A 14,708-nucleotide genomic window follows, 5' to 3' on the forward strand; every position below is an offset into this window, starting at 1 on the left:
CCTTCTAGCAGCCCTTAATGCATTGTTCCCGCAGTGCCTTCACTAGGCTGAGCTGCTCACATGCTAAGAAAAGCTGTAAAGCAACAATAGTGTCACCGGCAGACATGTGCCACAGCCTTTCAAGTCAACCAGTGCATTTCTGATAAGTGGACATGTCCATGGGAGACCTCTGCTTTCCCAGATGAATTTCCATTTTAAACTGAAGCTTATTCAAGCATTTGCATTCCAGTGAAGCATAAAAGTGCCCTTCTGCAGGTAAGTGACTGTAAGATGGCATTTTAGTGTATCTGGGCTTTTTTCTAAGTTGAGCTATGGATAGTAACTGAGTCACTGCTTTTCAGTAGAGCTTGGATTTGCATTTCCAGCTCTACCTCACCAGACAGGCCCCAGCCCGTAAACCTACCCAACAAGGTAAGGAACAAAGCCATGGGGCTGAACTGCTACCCAGCAGGTGCCAATCTGCAGGATCTCCCTGCCTACACAACTGTCCCAGTTGAACATATGAGGAATCACTGGGTTTGGTTTAGAGGGATTGGGAGCTCAGGCTCCCTGCACCTCTGTTAACATCCCATGGACAAGCTGGCAGCACCTCTCACCCTGGCTCTGCTGGGAGAAAGAGCTTCAGCACAAACAAGCTTCATCCCTGCAGTTCCCAGCCATAGCCTGGAACCAAACATTCGCCATCTTATGCTACTGCAGACATACAATGGGCTCACTGCAACAGGCTCATGCCTCTCCTTCAAACTCCCCTTGCCAAGCAGGCAGCAAGGCCCATCACGAGACATGTCAGTTCACAGCCCTTGGGGTAGTCCCCCACCAACCCCCTGTGGTCCTGTTTGCGCCCACCATAAGCCACAGAGGCACAAGCCCTCTCTACCATGCAATGCTATAAGCTCTGGAAAAGCCCCATAAAACCATAGGGTTTGCTTTCCTTCCCAATTAGAACTTCTTGGCTAGTTGCAGCATGTGGGCAAGCAGGTTGAAGAACATTGGCTTGATCTCCGAGAGGAAGATCAGCTTTTAAGACACTGTTCAGACAAGTGTGACATAACAGCGTATCTGTTTCTTCAACAAATCTGCTTCCCTGCATTTGTTTGAAGTCTGACCTGATTATTCTTGCAATTGTATTTTTAATGCTCATCAGGTATCCTTAGAGGAATTGATATTCACTTTTTTTTTAGATCATGCATATGCAATCAAACAAAATATAGCTCACCTGCCTTGTTCTTCCCCTTTAGAGCAAAAAGCACAACCTTCACAATTGCTCCAGTGAAAGCGATAGCTAGTTAGATGGGACAGAGCACCAGTTTCTGATCTGCCCTGGGCACATGCACCAGAAGTGCCATCTGTCTTCATTGTAGGGACAAATGTTACCCTTATAGTGGAATAAACCAAAGAAACTTATTTCCTTGTCACCCATGCATTAGCCCTACTCATGTTAGATGTCCATCCATACTGTACCTTCCTTTAGTATTGCTCGCACATTTGTACAAGTTTACCTAGACTTTTAAATTGGGAAATTCAGCTCCATGAGTACTTTAACTCCTGTTTCATACAACCTATTAATGATTGCCCAGACAAGACAGAGGCAGGGAGAAGGTACTTTGCAGTAGTAACATTGCCATGAATGTGCTACTAAAAAAGAGAGACACTAATTCAGTAGATGATGCATCACTTCGTGGCTGGTGAGATGCCACCCACATAAGCTGGATCACCCCCGCCCATACCTCCCCAACAATATAACACTGGAACTGAGGGAATGAGGAATTAAAACTGGAATACCTACTGAGAAGGCAATCACAGCAGCTCAGCCAGCCTACCCCACAGTGTGAACCTGGGACATCAGCTCCAAACTGTGAGCACACCCCAAGCCACTCTGGTCTCTGAGGCTTGGCAAGTGTTTCAGTTTCAGGGCACACAAGACCCATAGGCAGCTCTGGATGTCAGGAAACGCAATCTTGTTCAGCTGCCTGATCAGCCTGGCCCCAATCCATGGTGAGCCATGGCCAAGGCTTCACCTCTCAGCCTTGCTTTGAGCACTTTCCTTCTCAGTTCCTGCCTCAGCACTCCCAGCATTCCTTTTGCTCCTATTAAGTCTCCCAACCGGGCAGGTTTGGGATTGGGGTCAGCAAGCCTGGGGTAGAGAGGAGCTCCACACACCAGCCTCAGCAGCAGGAGCCATGGGAATACTCACTGGGGCCTCAGTTGGAGGCAGAAAGTTTGAGATGTTGCAGAGTGCTGCCATAAGCAGAAACCATGGACACAGGCAGTCTGCATCTCATATATCATCAGGAGGGGGCAGAGAATTAGCCACCATTTCATCAGTTAATTACAACTGTTAATCATATTTTCATTAACCTGAAATGAAACTGCCAGCATCCCCCTTATTTCTACCCCATGCCCCAAGTGCCATTTCTCAGATGGTGATTCTCTGTCAGGCAGGACACATGCTGTCCTCTGCAACATGCATGTGGCCAGCTGCCTATGTACAGTGATTTCTAGATCCTGCTGTCTTGCCTCTTTTCCACATCTGCATAGGCACCCCTCAGCAGGCACACATACTGCTTTTGCTATACAGGTGGTACTTTTAACCCTCTTGTACTCCCCTAACCCTGATTCAGGTAACCTCCTAGCTCTGTTTAGGATGGGGAAAGCCTGCAAGGTCCATATTCCTGACTATCATGCTAACATATTGATCCTGATGGTATAGTAGCATGCCTCAGTTTCCCGTACTTTTAAAAAGGGCTGGTGCTGTAAGCCTGCTCCTTTAAAGCATTTTTAGTTCTCCATGGATCCTTGTGAACTGAGCTGTTCATGCCAGATATCCCATTGGACAGACAAGAGAGACAGGGAAGCCTTCACCCTCTTCACTCTGCCAGGGATGAAAAGCAGAGTCCACAGCTCATCAGTAATCTTGCAAGTCAGGTCTTCCTCCCCCAGGGGTGCAGGAGTGTGCTGCAAAGCTCAGTGCCCCTCCTGCAGCCACAGCAGCTTCCATCAGAGGCTCTGCTCCCCCGTCAGCTTCCAGTAGTGGCTCCCCATGAGAAGGGATATTGATTAATATTAATTAGAAACTTCAGGTGCTACACCTTTCCCCAGGGCTCACAGACATAGCAAGCAGCACAGAATCTGAGATCTCCTTTGCCTATACAGATACAGCAGTGTGCCTCAGCCCTGCTTGAGGCAACAACTTGCCTCTGGGGCAAGAAGGGGTTCAGCATCCACATGCCTTAACTGCTCTCCCTTTCCTGCTCCATCACTCAGCCCCAGGCATGGAAAACTCCTTCAGACCAAGGTATCACATCCCTCATGTCTTTCTGCTCCTGAGAAAGCAGCCTTTGAGTACGGCCCAAACACTTCCCAGAGAATTAGTGCTATCTCCAACCCTTCTAAGCACAGCACAGGAGCAGCACTTACTGCTGGTGGAGGAGAGGGAGGGCATGAGAACAATCACAGAGCTTAAAGCTTCTTGCTAAGCTTGCTCTGGTTCAGTCTTAGTCTGAATAGATGCCTTGAGAGAAAGTGGGGACCACCCTGGTCCAAAACAAGCCCTACAAAGGAGCAGGACAGCACTTCCTCAGCCTCCAGAGCTATCCCAGACTTCTTAGATGGGGATGTTGCACCTCTTCCTCCATTTGCTTCATCTCTTCACCCACTCCTAACATTTAAGAGTTAACTCAAGTCTTGGCTTGCTTTACTACCTGTGGGGCTTGAAAGGAGGTCAGAAAGTAAGCTAGGGAAAGGAGGAGAGCTTCATTAGACACCAGGACCAGAGGCTCCAAGCTCCGCAGTTGCCTTTGCCTCCTTCTCCTCTCCCACATCCTCCAGGAGCCTCAGATGTGCTAAGCAGCCTGTAAAGGTGTTATTGGGGAACGTATCACCTCTGTCACAATTGCAATGCAGAATGGCACCCAGCACAGAATTGAGATATAAAAAGTGTACTTACTCTCCCAGTGTGAAAACTGCTGGGTTAAATATAACAGAGGCTTGCTGGCTCCAGGAAACATAGCTGATCTCTTCATTTGATGACAGAGTGCTTACTTTGCCAAACAGCCCTCAATCCCCATGGAGCAGGGGATTTCTCTTGTGTTAAATGTGTATATACGTTACCAGATATGACAGAGGTGCATAAATTGCCCTTGTTACATATATTTCCATGGGAAGTGTCACAATACGATGTCTCACCAGCCAAGCCCAGCTTTTTTGTTCCTTGAAGCTTTATTAGGCCCTAGTGGCACTGGTTTCTGCAAATGCATCACTTAATTAAAGAGGTGTGCTGCAAAGAGGGGTCAGCAAGCCTTCTTGGCAACCTCAAGCTGAGACACAGTAAACAGGACACAAGGTTGCTACCAGTCAGGATCTGCCTTGAATCAGCATCTGCCCTCCAGTTAGAGTTTTAACCACAGATTTCCTCTCCTCTTTGTGCTTACCTGACCCATTAGGTCCCAGGCAGTAAGAATTCCCTTGGAGTAAGGATAAGCTGCATTTGTAATACACCATCACACTGACAGCACTTGGCATTCACCTTCATCCTTCCACAGGATCATTTGTAATCCATTGGACTCGAGTCCAACACAGGACATCCTTATCAGCTACCACTGAGGAGAGCTTAAATGCCAAATAAACACTCCCAGGAGTTATAGACCTGTTTTCCCAGCTAAGAAGCTCCCACACCTTGCACCCACATTAGGAGACTGCAGGTACCCACCATCATCAAAAATGAAGCTTCAAATGCAAAGCCTCCCAAGTTCAGCAGTGAGACGAGTTAGTTTAGCCACAAGGAAGTAGGTGAGAAACAAGACTTGCCTCTACTTGCTGCTAAAATGACCTTCAGAGCTTGAAATTAACCAAAAGTTAAACCAAACACTTCTAATGGCAAGGGTAATTAAGTATTGCATTCCCTGCAACTGTATTCCTTGTCTGTTAGGTCTCATAGGAGCTTCTATTTACAGGAGGTCTACAAGTCAAAATACCACTCTTCCAACAAGCTGGCCTTGCCAAACACCTACTCTGCCTCCATCCAGCTGGGCCCATCAGCTGAGGGGTGTTAACCAGCTGAAACTTCATGACGACCCAGATAGAACAACTAACCAAATAACCCTTCTGGCCTCAAACTCCAAGAGCTCAAACCCTCTTAAACCCTCATCAAAAGTTGAAGCACTATAAGCCATTTCTTATACCAGACTAGCTAACTGCCAGAAACATAAGAACACACCACCCACCTTAAAGCCAGCATTAATATTTATTAACTGAATGCAAACTACATAACAGCTCTTATCTGTGCTGCTTGTCTGTGCCAGGTTTAAAAGCAGCCCAATAAAGGCATGTGAGCAAGGCTCCTTTTTCTTTTGAGATGGGTGCCAAGGGATCTTCTTGTAAGTGAAGATCTTTGAGGAAAGTGAAGAGATTCATTGCATTAAGTGCATGGCATAAAACTGGGTTAGACAGGACTGCTTTCCTGAGGCAGCTGGCTTTGCCAGTCACCCTGGGGGGAAAGTATCTTTTAGAGGGAAAACCAGACAATCTTCAGTATTGCCCAATGCAATTAAGATTACGTCCCTTACCAACCCAGTTTTCCTCCTCAGCTGGGAGCTGGGTGGATGGCACCATCAGCCCCCTCTGTACATTATCCTAGCTGGGTGAGGGTGTACCACTACAGAGGGCATAAAGCTACCACCCTGCTAACTCCCCTGCCACAGCTTTAGCATCACCTTTGCAGGATGTTAAGTTAATCCAGGTCATCGTCCATAGAAACTCTGAAGCAGCTAATACCTCCCAGCTCATTTTCAAAGGAAGCCCACACACAGGGTTTGCCAGCTTTCTCATATCTGGGATAATTTTATATCACTTCATTTTATTACCTAGGCACGGTAACACAGAACAGTGCACGCTGCAGCTGGAACACCATGCCCAAGTTTGCAGCAGCATCTAAGTCTTGTAGACTCGCTGCCAGGAGAGCTGAAAAGCAAGAGACTTATTAGCCTTGTTTCTTCAGGCTGAGAGAAGCGCTTTGAAGACACAGGCAACAAAGGGGGAAGCTTCGACTCACCTGAAGCATTTTGCTAAAAATAGCTACTCTACCCCCATCACAGGCTTGTGTTAGACTGTTAGAGTATTTTAAAAGAAAGGTTATACATGCAGCTTTCTTCATCTCACTAAACTCCTGCTCAGCAGTTGCAGCACACACACACAATACAGCATGCACAGCACCCTGGCAACCATTCTGCCTTTAGGGCTCATCCGGTATTAGGTCCAGCTCAACAGGCAAAACCAAACACATTTGCTATGGGGCAGTAATTGCCCAAGTCCCTTCAATACTTTGCAGAGGAATCGCAACACTCAGCAGCTCACTGCAGAAGGAAGGTGGCTAAAACAAAAGACAGAAGAAACAGTACCTAATCAGGGCAGGGACTAACCAAATACCAGAACAGGCTCTGCAGTGCCTTAGAGCCCTGTCTCACAGGACATCTGGTTCCATTGCTAACACTGAGTCCTTCACCAAGGTCCAGAGCACTCTGTCCTGTGAATGAACCAAGTCCAACCCCAGGAACACAGCCCCTAGCAATCGGTATATTGGGATCTGCAGGTGATGAGCTGCAGATTCCCCTGCAGTCTGTGGGGTGGATACAGGGGCTCCCTGCAGCACCACAGGGGGAAATGGTTTGCTGCTGGAGGCTGGCACCTCCCCGTGGCTGGAGAGAAGAGGGATGCTGGCAGCAGTGCCAAGGCTGCTGCTCCTCGGCTCAGGTTTTGCTCCTGCTCAGGCTGGGAGTGCCCTTGGTGAACACAGCACTCTGCTAAGATAATCAGTGCTTAGAATAATTCCTCAGCAAACGTCCCACCTGGAGAGCAAAGTCTTCCTCTCTAATGCCCTGGTTTTGCAACAAGATGCTTTTGCAGGAGGGTTTTAAAGTCATCTAGTCTGCTACAGATCACCAGTGAGAGATGATGCTCGGGCTAATGTTCAACTACATTTCCTAGGGCAAAGGCCAGGGAGAAATACTGCAGGAGAGTGGAGAGGGAGGGAGAGGAATTCCCTTAGCAGAAATTATTTTGAGCAGAGAAAGCTGCAGAGCGGTGTGGAGTGAGGCAGAAGAGATGCAGGAGAGGGAGGTGGCTGTGCTGGGGGAGACAAAGAACAGAGGAGAGTGGAAACTCCAACGGCTCCTCTGGGGAGGATGAGGGAGGAGGTAGGGTGCTGCTCACTGGGGCTCTATAGAGGATCCCTGTCAGGAGCTGGCTAGGCTCAGCAGTGCTTACCCCTGCAAAGGGATTCCCTCTACCACCCGCTATTGGTCCTGGCGCAGTGACGAGCTGCTGGAGTGGATGTCTCATCCCTGCATACATGGTAGAGATATAGGAAAACAGCATCCCCATCCCCCTTCAGAGCAGCAGGATTCCTTCCTCTGCCATTGCTGGATGCTCTGCACCAGGGCTGAGCACTCACACAAAGCCATGCAACCTGTCTTCAAGGAAGGCCCTGGGTTTCTGCTCAACCTGTCCACAGGATACAGGGGGAAAGGCTTGGGCACTGGAGAAGGGATTCAAAAAGCTCAGTCCCTAGTGAGAGGCACCCCCTCAACCACACAGCCATTCTGGGGTCCTGTCTGTCCTCACAGTAACAGACACAAACTGGTCTTGCAAATCTGTTGTGCTCCTGCATGTGCAGAAGGTGCAAGCAAGGCAGCCTGGATGTGGGACCCATGCTCATGCTTCCCACTGACCATTCTTCCAATCTTCTTTATCCATTTGCAAAAAAGGGACACCACTGCCCGCCCACCCACCTATTCAGGAGCATGCCCAACCATGTCTGAATGCAAGATATTACAGCCTAAAATCCTACCTTAAGTTAAAGGTAAATTTTAGTGGCGAAGCATTGATCTGACGTAAATCTCCTAAGTGACCTTAGGACACTCCTTTTGCCAAAGGAAAGACCTTCACTTATTGCCTCAACAGGTGCTTAGGAACAGGAACTGGCTCCTGCTCTGCACAATCCCATAGAAGGCTCTGCCAAACTAGGAAGTACTGCAAGAGAAACTACAGCGTAGAGAAGTCAACTGGTACCTTCTTTCCAGGAGTAAAACTGCTATCCGCCTTCCTGCTTGGATATCAGCTATGGAAGGATCCTCAGAAAGCTGCTCCTGTTGAGTGCTGGGGAAGTAAGAGCAGAGCTGGTCCATGATGGGGAGCAAGGCAGGAGCCAAAAGCAATCACAGCACACATAGTGTCCTTACCAACCTGGGTGCAACCCCACTGTACCTGGACATGGTAGAGCAGTCTCCCACACAAACCAAAGCAACAGACCAGATTCAGGTCATCCAGATACAAAGTAGGTGCAAGGATGCTCTCAGAGACAGATCCAGTGACTGCACAACCCAAAGTACTCTGGGACTGAGCTTAAATGAAATCACAGCCCAATGATTGGGTGGCTGTCAGCAGAGAGACCAGGGTGGAGCTGGTAGGGGCAATTGGGGCCTGGTGGTTCACTCAGGGGCCTGACACAGCTGCAGCATCATAAGGCAGAACTCTCCAATGTGGTTGTCCTGGTGGTTGGGTGGTTTTAGGTGTCACAGGTGGCTTTGCTTCTCATCACACGTTGCTTTGTGCTGTTTGTGGTTTGCTTTTTTTAACCCCTCTGTCTCTTCACTCCTCTTTGCTCCTTAGGGAACACTTTGCCAGGTTTCTAATAATAAACAAGAATTACCTAATACTTGACAAGCCCAGGATCTTAAGCCATTAAAAACCGTATCAGAGTCATCCTCTCCATCCTGTATTGAGGAGGGTAAAAGCAGTCCAGAATGATGATGAGATTCATCAGATATCGTGACACAGAGCCTGGGTCTCCTGCTTGCACCCCAGATCCCTATCCACCGCCTGTCTTTGCGTCCCCAGGGAGAGATGTTGGGAAAGAAATCGAGGGGATATCAAGAAGCAAAGCGGTTAAACCCTCTGTAACCCTTGTCTCTGGCAGCCGAGGCACAGATTACACTGTTTTTCTCCCACCACAATAACATCGTTATTCAACTTGGCAGCACAAGGTGGAGTGAGTGAGTGCGAGAGGGAGGGTGCGTGCTGTTGGTGTTTTTTAATCTATCAAACGTTTCCCATTCTGCCGATTGCAAACTCCTGCCCGGCCGTCCCCGCCGCAGCATCCCGCGTTGCCATGTCAACAGCGGCTGTCATCACTGTACTGGGAAGGAGCGCTCCGCTCTCCTGGGGGCTGGCGAGGGAGGGATGTGCATGTGCCTGGCTGATGCTGACCCCTAACCAGGACAGCTTGGGGTAATTTTCCCCCAGAGGTTCCAGTGCTGGGAGATGATTTACCCCTCATCAGCCCCTTTAAGATGTCATCATCAGTGCTTGACTTAATCAGGACATCTTGGCATGAGAAACAGCCTCCTGACCCCTGCTCTTCCACTGTGAATTAGGTATAATAAAGCAAACAGCTTTTCCACTCCCCGCGATGCCTGGCTGCCTTCCTGCCCTCGCTGCCGCTGCAGGGGAGCAGGCAGGGCTGGAGGGAGCTCATAGATCAGGCTGGGCTGTAGGGCCGTTGCCCACTTGTTTCCTCTAAAGCACGGCAGAGGAGCCCCGTGCCAGCATGGCTTCTTTTAGAGTGTATTTAAAGCCCCAGCTTCCCAGGGAGATGTCCTGCAGGGTTGGTCAGGAAGCAAAGAAGAGAAAATCTGATGGGCGTTGCTTCTTCCTGCCAGGATGAAGATGCTTGTGGAAGAGTTGTGGATGTAAACGTGAGTGCCACCACCAGGAGATAACTGCCTCCCCCAGGGTGTCGGCTGACTCCAAGAACAGGGAAGCAGTGGATCTGCTGCCTGGTCCAAAGCTCACATGAGGACATTTTTCCTTCTGTCCCTGGGGTCATTATAGTGATGGGAAGGGATACAGGGCTTGTGCTGGAAGAGAAAGCAATGGCATGCCAACCAGCACTTACCTAAGGTTGGGGAAACAAGAATCCCCTTGGATCAAGAGCACCCCCCGCTTTGCCTCCTGGTTGCAAGGTGTGGATGGCTTGCAGTGTGAGGGGAGGTTGGACCAGATGATGTCCAGAGCTCCCTTGCAAGCAGCGTTTCTACGCTTGAATCTCTGGGTATCACCAACATGTTGGTTCCGTTTTCTCTGCAGAACTGATCAGATGTTGCTGAAAGATTTGTCAAACTGGTGGTCTGGAAAACAACCTCACAGGCAGAAGCTGGGACAGGAGGCTGGGAAACAGGCTGGGAAGCTGCTGCTTCTCCTGTGAGGTTGCTGGCTGAGGCACTGAGGCTGAGGTGCAGGTTCCCCAGGGACACAGGCATCCAGCTCTGTCCCTGCTCCTGGGTTTGCCCCTCGTTATGTCTTATCTTGTCCCTTATGGTTATGTCTACAAAGTGCTTTGTCCTTTCCAGCTATGGAAGAAAAGGGGTCCCTGCTCTGGGAAACAGAGACTGGAGGAAGGTGATAGCAGAAATACAGGTCACCTCACTCCACTGTGAGCAGCGGTGTGTTATGTCCTCCTTTTTAGAAGACCCAAGAAGATATGAAGGTCAGGATTTAGCTTGAGCTGAGGGTTATTTAGGCTTTGCTGTGCACTTCCACTGGGTCCCCCAGGAAAATGCAGCAATTGAATTTGGTTTTATTCAATTAAAGAAGAAAACAAAATTCATCAGTGATATCTTCAAGACCCACATGCCTAGCCTCTGACTTTGGAAAATCCAAATTCCCATTCATAAAGGAAACTGCCTTCCCCTCTTGGAGGAGGTTTATTTGAGCAGCATTGCAGGAATGCTTTATACTTCCCCTTCTAGTTATTTTGTTCTCTTGCCTCCCTGCAGTTTCCTTGGAAAAGCTAGTTTTCCCTGTGGACTTTAGATGGAAACATTTCCCCTCAATGAATTTGGTAAGCACAGAAAACATCAGTTTGGAACCTGAACGGAAGCAAGTTGAAGCATCTTGGTGAAGGAAAACTGGGCACGCACTGATATTGTGGTTTAAATCCCGCTGAACCCAGGATGACTGAGAAAGCTTCCACCCCTATATCAGTGCCTCAGTTCACAGTAGACATGAGATGCAGCCTAAATTTATGTCCATAGCTTTCCAGAAGCTCTTGTGCTAGCTTCAACTCACTTTCTACTACCTCCTGCAACAGCTGGCACCAGCATAAAGCAAATGTAACGTGCTACCAAAGTGTTATGTCTTTGCAGTCACTTCAGGCTGGTGCTAGCTGCAGCAGGAGGTGTTGGCTGGTGGAAAATCTGATGTTTCAGCTATTGCTTCAAGTACTGATAGCTCTTCCTGAGGAAAGACTCTTCTGCCCAAGAAAAAGGCAGTGGAGTGAGAGGGACAGCAGCCCAGCACAAGGACAGATGAGGAAGGCTTCAGAGCATCCTGCACAGGGAACATGCTTGTAACCCTCTTCTCTGTCAAGATTGCTGGGTATTGCTCTTAAAAAAACCCCACATTCTTTTCCTTACAAAGCTCAGGCTATGGCAAGGACAGCCATGGTTATCAGCATAGCTGACACAGGCAAACTCAGTGCAACCAGGGCAAGTCCTGGTCTTGCAGCTGCTTCATCCTACATGCACCAGCCCCAGGGAACGCTGCTTCCGCTTGTGCCCTCAGGTGCTGTGCTGAACCTGAATTTTTAAAGAGAAAGCAATAGATTAATTTTCTCAGAAAACACAGTACAAAATGGACATGTTCTGCGAGGGATGGTTTTTTCCCCTCAATATTCACAATAAAAGATTGTAATAGACTTTGTTCTAATAAGTGCTGCAGTCCTTATCAGTTTAAATTTAGTATCACCTCATATTGGAAATGGAAAGAAAGGTACAGCTAAAACAAAACTTTATCCCAACATCTCAGTAACAGCTTACTTAGAAAAAGCATTTTGCTCATCTTTCCAGATCAGGATAAATCTATTGCTGGAGTTGAGGTTTTCTGCCAGGTCGAAGTCCTGTTACTTCACTGACTTTAGTCAGGCTGGGTGGAAAAGCATCAAGATGGAAAGAACTGAGCTAAAAGGTTTATCTTAATAATTAAGACTCTAGAGCTGAGCATGGGGAAACCGCAGTCTATCGCAATCCTACTACTCCATCACTGTGCGAGTGTGAACAAGATACCTTGTTTTATGTGTCCCAGAGGCAGCATGGATGAATGCCTCCTCCTGAGGACACTGCAGAATAGTGTGGTTACTCTAAAAAAGCAAAAGGGGAAGGCAGAGGTGGCCAAAGAGATGGATGATGTCCTTCTGACAACATGCAGGGATAGTTACAGGTAGAGGAAATGACATTAGACTGACACCCTCTGTACTGACCATGCCTGACCCCTTAGCTTGAGTGTGGTCCACTTGGGACAGATGAACTGGGAGTGCTATCCTTTCAAGTGATGTTATTCACGCTGCAGTCTTCCATGGAAGCTCCTTTTGCAGAAAAACTCCCATAGCCCAAATCAGTGCAATTAGTTTCAAAGCTTGTCTGAGGTCTCCAGGGGTTGTGAGGGCAGCAGGACCATGTGAATCCCTCACAGGTGAAGAAATGCTGCTAGCGCTTAGGGGAAAACTGCATTTTCCTGCAGTAATTTGGGTCAAAGCTTGGACATATCTGAAGAAAGACATCATCTCTCCCTGGGAGATGAGAGCCATGAGCCTTTGCAGCTCAGTGGCTGCTCAGATGTCTTCTCAGGGCTCTCCTTTCCTCTCTCCCTCTCTGACTTCTCTCCTCCTACCTTTGGTCTTTCATCTCCCTCTTGGTTATTCTCACATTTTTGTGCCTGTGCCTTTGCTCCAAGAAACGTCCCTCTCTGCTGGATCACACTCCCCTTCCCTTTGCTAAGTGCACACACACAGAGGCACTGTGGATGGAGATGATCCTCTCCAGCTCAGCCCTGGAGAAGACTTGCCCTGTGCTCCATCACTCCCGGCCTGTTGCCAGGCAACACAGCATCACATAGATTTCACTCCTAAGCTCTAAAATAAACTGTATATACAGGGGATTTTCCTTCTTTTCCTCTGAAGAGGGACCTCCCAGACATGGGGACTGGCAGGGCTGAGGGGTCTCCAGCAGTCCCTACTGGCTTTGTTGTGGTGCTGCTCTGCCTGGAGCAGGAAAGCTGGGACAGAAGGCAGAAGGCTGTGAAGGCAGAAAGGAGAAACCTGTAAGGCCGACTGAGACCAACCATGATTTCCTTGTCCCTCCTATGCAGCTTGCTCACTCTTGACATCTACCTCCCACGCTGCAGTCACAGGGGATGGACAAGACTTGAGACAACCTGGAGGACCAGCGCTGTGTTTTCTGTAATGCTGAAGGCAGTTTCTTACCAGTGTAAGAGGGAACACAGAGGTCATCTCAGTTGGTTTCTCTTCCAAGGCAGAGGCAGAGCTAGCACACATTTCCTGCCTTTACCTTCCCAGTTCTGCACCTGGAAAGTCCACACTGAGTTTTGTTTTAAGGCAGCAGCTTCCTCTGGGCACACTCCACAGGCTGGAAGCCGGACACTTGGGAGCAGTAGGAAGCACTGGAATGATTGTTGTTTCCCAAGAGGATTTGTTTAACAAGTACCCTGCCTTCAGCCTGCACAGGATGTGCAGTCTGCAGACTTCCATTTGGTACTCTGCACACTAGCACAGGAGTTCGATTTTCACTTCTAAAGAGTGAACACTAAAATGACTTCACAAGTCAAGGCATGACCTGCGCTTGCTTGTTGTCAGCAGCCTGATGGACTGTCAGACCTATTTCAGGAGCAAGACACACATCTCACTGTCTTCCATCTTATAATGTACAAATTGCATTTCATGACAGCCATATAACACTCCTGAGAGCAAATTTCAGCACAATTATCACCTTTTTCAGGTCGTAAAAGTCACTGAGCTCTCAGTCACCTGTTTTAGAGCTGTCAGCCACTGCAGTGGTTAAACACCATGGGAAAGCACACATGAATTATCTCACATAAAATCCTGAGTTAAGGAGCACACATCCTGTTCCCAGTGAGAACGTATTGCAAATATCCTGTCCCAGGCAGGAAGAGTCCTAGAGGAAGCATCTGCTTTTCCCAAAGCACCATGTGCCTCCAGAAAGCACATTTCCAGTGTGTCCTCTCACATTTCCACACTAAAAACTGGACTCAGTATACTAGCTCCATCATGGAAACAAGGCTTATGTGTCCAGTCAAAGCTAAGAGAGACCAAATCTGGAAAGTCAGAGACATCCCAACTGGGAATGTGGCACTAGCACTACCAGTGGGGACCTCTTGGTCCAGTCCATAATTAGGGGGTCCTGGTCTGCTCAGGAGCTGAGCAGTGTGGCTTCCTGGTATGGTGTGACACCGGGAAGCTGTAGGTTGACAGCACTGCTGTGCAAGACTTTCTGCTGTCGGAGTGTCCATGGCCCTGCCTACAGGGCTGTGCTGTGCTAAATGCTCTGCAGACACTGGGATACAGGAACCTAAGTGCCTTCCCTCAAGAGGGGCACCTCCTGTGTAAGTCCCTTTGGTGGGAACGGTCTTTGGGATTGGTGATGAAAAGGGAGTTTTTCCACCCAGTTTTTCAGTCCCACATAAATAACCACTCATTACTGGTCTCCATAGCTCAGAACAAAATCAGAGCCTTTCCCAGGACCCAGGCATGGCAAATCCAAACTGGTGATCCAGCCAGACCCTGCTGAACAGGAAAGTCGTGGGAGAGAGCCTCAGCTGTCTCCAAGCACCAAGGGGGAGAC

Source organism: Neopsephotus bourkii, unplaced genomic scaffold (assembly GCF_033783945.1).
Source record: "Neopsephotus bourkii isolate Nb327-2 ecotype Australia unplaced genomic scaffold, CSIRO-AGI_Nbou_v1 NB_867, whole genome shotgun sequence".
NCBI classification, from domain to species: Eukaryota; Metazoa; Chordata; class Aves; order Psittaciformes; family Psittacidae; genus Neopsephotus; species Neopsephotus bourkii.